Source organism: Cryptomeria japonica, chromosome 4 (assembly GCF_030272615.1).
Source record: "Cryptomeria japonica chromosome 4, Sugi_1.0, whole genome shotgun sequence".
Classification (NCBI taxonomy): Eukaryota; Viridiplantae; Streptophyta; class Pinopsida; order Cupressales; family Cupressaceae; genus Cryptomeria; species Cryptomeria japonica.
The window spans coordinates 111,043,206-111,050,620 of record NC_081408.1 but is presented as its reverse complement, the minus strand read 5'-3'; positions in this window follow the sequence as shown (position 1 = coordinate 111,050,620).

Sequence of the window (7,415 nt, the reverse complement as noted above, 5' to 3'; positions counted from 1 at the left end):
GAAGAATTTAGAAAGTGGTTAGAAGAGTCTAGAAGGGGATTTAGGATTGCAAGTGGGTTTGGTGGGTTAGGGAAAATATAATTTTAATTAAAATAAAGTTAATTTATTTCAATTGTGGTTGCAACTTGCATTTGTAGGAGAATGCAAATGGGAGGATTTGTTTAGTGATTTAAATAAATATCTATTTATTTATTTAAAAGAGGAAAGGGGGTTAAATTAAATAAATATGATTTATTCATTTAATTAATTGTGAATTTGGTTTAATGAATTAATTTCAATAAATTGGAAAATTTATTTAATTAATAGAAAAAGGGTTTGAGGATGAATTAATTAAATATTAATTTAATTAACTATTGGCTAGTGGATTTAATAATCAAATAAATAGTAAATATTTATTTAATTAAATTGACAGATTTATGTGACTACAGGTTGTACAACAAACTTAATAGACAACTTGAAATTTGTTTATAGGATGATTCAAAGGTTTCTCTCTTAGACGATGACCTTACCATTCCAAACCATGGGTTTTCTTTCACACCTCTCAATAAAATTATGTTCAAAACCAATAATTGCCTTGTTTATGTTATTGGAATAGCCATTCACATGGATCCAAGATCCACTCTAAGAAGGAGGGATTGGATAAAAGTTCTTAGAAGAAGCATTAGGCTAATGAATATGTCTTCATGTACTATTAATGTGATTTTATGGGGTCCAACCGCTTAGAAGGAACATACACAACTGCAACAGATGTACCATTTACATCATGTTGTTGTGCTTGCAATTAAAAATGGACAAAACACTGAGTATAATGGAAAGGTGATAAGCACTTTGGCTAATAACCACTTGTTTATATACACAAGCATAGACGAGACAAAACAACTAAAATCATGGTTTGAACAAAATGACAATAATGTCATTTCATCATCTACATAAGCTACAAATGTGCCCCTACAAATTACAAGGAAGACAATTGTTGATATTGAAGAAGAAACTAAGCATGTTGACCAACCTATTCAATACATTGTAAAAGCAATGGTACAATTCATAAAATCAAATTCCTTTTGCTATCCATCTTGCCCCCTTGAGTTAGACGGTAAATAATGTAAAAAAAAGAGTTGTGCAGAATGATGATGAGAGGGAATTGTTCAAAGTGCAAAGCTACATTTGTAAATTGCATTTATAGATACATACTTCAACTAAAGATATTAGATCAAATAGGAACATTATGGGTTGTTGCTTTGCCACCTTCCTTCTTGGTATTCTTGCAAATGATTTATATATGCTACAGTTCAACCAAGAAGTGGAGATTGATGTTGAGGCTATAATTAAGCGAGTTTTTTTAAAGCAATTTATCTTCACTATCTCATTTGCATATGATTTAAGTGTGTTCAAGGTCAATTGAAAAAAACAATCACCAAAGTTGACCAGATAGATTTTGTTGTAGAAACAACCTCCTTATTGGACAAAATCAATGATTTGTAGAATAATAGTACCTAGACCTAGCTCGATTGCTTATGAATGTCATGTTTATTTATATTACAAGTTAAATTATTTTCATAAAAATTATGTTTCTACTACCTTTCATTGAGTTATTTGTTTATACTACATGATGCATATAATAAACACTTTCTTTTTCCCATTTACTTTCAGCTTCTATATTTGTTCATATTATTATTTTTGAGCATTGGTAATGACACTTGATATTACAGTTATAGATGATGAGCTCCACCCCTCAAAATTCTCACACCAAATCCTCTAAAATTAAAAATCAAAATTTGCAATCTAGTGAAAGAAGTCAGGACTACTATGCTTGTCATAAAGAAGAAATAAGTATTCATCATCATATGCAACTCAAAGAAAAAAAGACAACAAACCTTCCCAAATCACAATCGAATAATGACTTTCTAATAGCCTCTAGAAGGTTTCGCAATAGAATAGACGTATTATCATACTTGCAAGCATGAACAATATGTACTGAGTGCTACCCTGGAATGCATACAAATTCAACAAACAATGGTCCAATTTGTACTAGATGCTTTTGTGAGAAAGGTAGATATCGATTCTCAACATCTAATAATATGGATCTATGGAAACAACTAAACAAGTAAAAAAAAATGACCTCAGTCGAAGAGATTCTCATAGAACGAGTAAATCCAATAGTTCAAGTAACTCATGCTCATGGAGGACAATACAAATGTAGTGGTCACACAATTGGTTTCCCACAATATATCAAAACAATATCAAAATATCTCCCACATAGAATTGCAAACTTATCTATGTCCTTGTAGTTTGCAAATTCCACGCGTAAGGGAATCATTATGATTGACATGTGAGTAGAAGTCATGTATGGGTTGCACTATAATATAAGATCAAATATGACCCATACTACAATGATGTTCAAATAGATGTTGACTCTCTAGGAAAACTCCCTCATACAAATATAGACATTTTAAACATGCTTCATACTATTAATGTTGAACATGAACAAATGACATCAAAAAACATTGAATGCATGACTACTAAGGGTCAACTTGAAAATGAAATAATATATTCATCATCATTTATGGCTAAATTACCAAATAGGTGCCATGAGATTGAAATCATTAAAGAAACTTTACGAATTACAGATAAACATGACACCCTTATTCATTGGCCACAACTTGAACCTTCACCAATAAATGAATACAATACTGAGGGCCTCCTAGACATGGCATTTCCCACACTCTTCTCAAATGGTATTGTATTTAAATTGCAACCTCAGTATAGACAAGTTGAGATGCATGAATATGTCTTGCACTTAACGAGGTTTCATGATAATAGATTTGGAAGTCGTCCAGGATTCCGATATTTTGTATTGAATCTAATGATGAGACATCAAAGCCAAGGAATTTCCTTTGTTTTTGTCAAGATAAATGCATAATATTGCATACAAACCACCATCGATAGTCCTTGACTCCATATACAATAAATGGCCAACACTCAACTAGCAGAAGAATTGATGCATTTTGGATCTTCCTTGAGAGAGACCTACTCATATTGGAACAAGTGTTGCGGTGAGATTTCAAATATGATAAAACAAGTAGGATCCCCTACACTCTTCTTCACATTAAGTGTTGGAGATACTAAATGGCTAGATTTACAACGATTCTTTTCAAATGGCATGCCGTCTAGACCGCAAAATACCAAAGATCGCACAAACGTAACATTATTAATAACCCACATACCACGTCCCTATATTTACATCAACGATTAACAATCTTTCATGAAGGAGTAATAAAGAAGCTCCTTTGTGCAACAAATTATTGATATGGATATGAATGACAACATTGAGGATCTCCACATATGCATGAATTCATTTGGCTTGACAATGAACCAAATATGGACAAACTTGATTGGGAAGACCACGTTGCTATAGAAACCGTGAAGTCATTATTTGAAAAATACGTATGTACATGGAATCCTTGAAGTCCATTAGACAAGAAAAACACATGACATCGATCTTTGTAGGAAGATCCTTGCTTGTTGGATACAACTGAGATTTTCTCTAGAAGTACACTTGTTAACTATGAAGATTTAATCAATCGTGTTCAAAGGCACACACAATGTACTGAAGAAACATACCTACATAAACAAGGTCATCTTTTATAGTGTCATTACAAAGCTCCTTGGACTAAATGTGTCAGCTCTGTTGGCATGATGATTGTAATGTATTCATCATATGTTTCCATTGATGAAACACACACACACACACACACACACACACACATGATTATATTGACTACCGGTGTAACTTCAATTGTTTACACTGTCAACCGGTATACTTAGTGGTTAATCTCTAACTGGTACTTTGTGATAACCGGTATGTGCATAAGAAACACCCTGTGGTTATAGTAAGTCAGCATCAAAATGAAGATCAAGATGGAGATCAAGCGGGGATCATGACAGGAGATTCAAGGATAATGGTTCATATGTTTTACTCAAACCGATATTTGATTGTTCCAACTAGTATTCACTAATTTTGTGATGTGTTACCATAGATCGTGATGAGTTATCCTACCGACAAACTTTTGGTAGTATTTTTGTGATGAGTTATGATCACTTGTCCAGATACACTGCACCTAGGAAATTGTGTTATGATTTCCTTAGGTCGACATGAAATCTGAATGTCTATATATCGATATCTCAGTAAATTATTATTGATATGATGGCATGCATGAAGAGCGAAAGTGATGTAGAGCATCTATCACAAACCATAAAACCTTCATTCAAGGGTAGACTTTAAACTTGAATCAAGAGGCATACAAAAAGATCAATCACTCTTCTCAACTCCAAACCAATTTCAAAGGTTGTATTACATCCCTAAAAACCTTAATTCAAGATTTCAGATCATAAAATTCACCATAACATGAGAGAACAAATTCTTATTTGCCATGGAATACCTTAGTTCAGGGTTTCATCTCTTAAAACACTGTTTTCACAAAAATGATCACAAAATATTCAATTCTTAACCAAATAAAGTAAGACAAAAATAAATGGAAAGGTGATTAGGAGACCTTTCCAAGACATATAGCCTTTCTTCATTATGATCCCTCATGTGACCACACCAAATGCTGCAACCGGACTGTTGCTGCCTTCACCAATCTGCCTTTCACCATGAACTGTAACAAATAGTCATCAATAACATTTTACATATTTCTCATAACAAAAATCACTTCGGTCAAAATTTATATTACCGAGTTAAACAAATTCTCTCCAAATTTCAGCTAGATTCAATGGTTGAATCAAACGTTATGATCATTTTCCCAAAAATAGGTAACCCTTGACAGGGTTTTGACAATCATTGAAAAAACAAACATATCTTGCCAAATACTCCACAAAAATGCACAAGAAATGATTCATCTGAAAGATATTTCATCAATCTATCATTAAATAACACCTACATATAAAAATTACATCAAATGTGATCCTCCATGGATCTATGACAACCATAGATTCCTTAAAACCTCATGACAGTTTAAGGGTTTGATAGATAATCTTTGTCAAATCCCCTCCAAACTGATCTCCCCTCTTGATTTTGACCAAATATGGTTTTATAAACCATTTCCAACTCCTTTCTAACTACTCCAACCACCTCATAACCAATGGATTTCATTTTTGTGTACTTTTGTTGCACTTTTTGGCAATATTGCAACTTTGCAATTTTTACAATTTTTGCATTTTTGACATAAATGACTCTAACCCATGATTCAATGGACTCAAATAACCTTAATACATCATGAATAAATCAAATACAATAAATTGTTCATATTATGACTTTTGACCTCCTGGTATGCTTGTGTGCTTAGGTGCCTCTGCACCAGAAAGATATTGTTGAAGAGCGATAAGTGTTAAGATGAAGAGTGTGTTGTATAGAAGTGTTGAATATGCTTAGAAGGATTTGATCGAGCAAGTATTGCGCTACTCAGACAGATCAAACCAATCCTATTGTTTTCTAACAATTACAGTTGAATCAAATCCCCTAACCAGGTAAGCTCTAACAAGCTTCAATGTATAAATCCTGTAACAGAGTGATCCATTAGTTTGGATTCTAAAATCCTCCACCAAGGTTACTCCTAAGAGGGTACTACCTTTAACAGGGTATAAGCTTCTAATCAAGATTTGGGATCTCTAACAAGATTCGCTCCTAGCAGAGCACTTTGTAGACCTTAACCAGTCAGTTATCTATTACTTCAGATAGCTAACTTGTGAGTTCCATCTCACCATGGTTTTTACCTATTTGGGTTTTCCACGTACAAACACTTGTGTTATGGTGGATGTTTTACTTATTGTGGATGGTGTTATATCATTTTGGATTGCATGCATTGTGTTTAAAAGCTTTGTTAAGTTAATCTATCGGTTAGTGTTTGAAGTAGTTTTATTTTTGGTGTCACCAATTCACCCCTCCCTCTCAGTACTTTTCAATTCCATCAATTGGTATCAGAGCCTAACTTCTTTGTAGCCTAATCGCTTAGAAGGGAGCCTTGAAACCACAATGGGGGACATGAGCTACTTTGAGATGGATAGAGAGCAAGAAGCTAGCCAAAATGAGCTACTTTGAGATGGATAGAGAGCTAGAAGCTAGCAGAAATGAGCTTGAAACCCTTAGGGTCAAACTAAAAGCTTCACAAGTCAAAAGGAGAGAGATAACTGAACAATTGTTAGAGATATCTGATAATATTTCTTCAGATGAGGCCAATATTGATGCTTTAGCAGAGGAAGTTGAAAAGTTAAATGGTGAGAAACTGAATCTGAGGAGAGAGCTAGAAGGTCTCACTATCCGCATGAGTCAAGAACTAGAAGCCAGAAGAGCTGTTGAAGATCTTATCAAGGAAAGAGATCAAGAGATTGCCAAGATCAAGCGAAAAAATGTCACTATGCATGAGCATTTGGTTGCTGAAAGAGAATAAAAGGAGAACCTACAACTAGATCTTGAACTCGCATCATCTCTGAGAGAGAACCTATCAAAACATAATGAAGATCTCACAAGAAAGCTTACCCAAGTCAATGAGAAATTGGAGAAGTTCAACAGAAGTTCTACCATGCTGGAAGAACAAATTCAATCACAAAGGATGAAGGGTGATATCTCTGGACTTGGTTTTCACACATCTGAAAAAGGTGAATCCTCCGGTACAAAGAGCAACACTCTTAAGAACAAATCTACTCCTAAGATCAATAAACCTATCGGTAAGAAGGTCTTTAAACCTGTCTGTTATGTTTGTCATAAACCTGGTCACACTGCAAATGTTTGTAGAGACAAACCTAACAGAAATGCAAGTTACAATACTAATGCTAGGTATGTGTCCAAGAAATTTGAAGGTCATTGCTTCACATGTGGAATGTATGGACATAGATATGTTGAGTGCAGATATGGATCAAACAATCCTGTACCGTACATGCATCCAAGACCAAATGGGGACCGGATGAGGAATTTTGACAAATGGGTAAACCTAAACTGACAAAGACCCTACGACAACTAGTTTAGTCCATTTGAGATGGAAAAGGCAACAAATGTTATTTGTAGCATCTGTAATAACTTTGGTCATGTGGCTATGAGCTGCAGAAGAAGAATAGGAAGAGGAGATGCAGGACCTTGGAGATCATCTGGTATGGTCTGTTATCATTGTAACAAACCAGGGCACTTAGAAAAATTATGTAGATCAAGAAATAACAAACCGATCAATTCTTCTAAGGATCATAAAGGAAAGCAAAAAGTTAATGTTGAAGAAACCAGAGAGGAAATGAATCAAATTTGGAAGAAGAAAAGTGATGACTCACTTGGAGAAGAAACTATTCCTTCACCCAGTGAAGAGAACCCTGCATCAGTGACTTAAGCCTTTTAATATGGCTAAGGGGAGCTTAACGATCAAATTACCTCC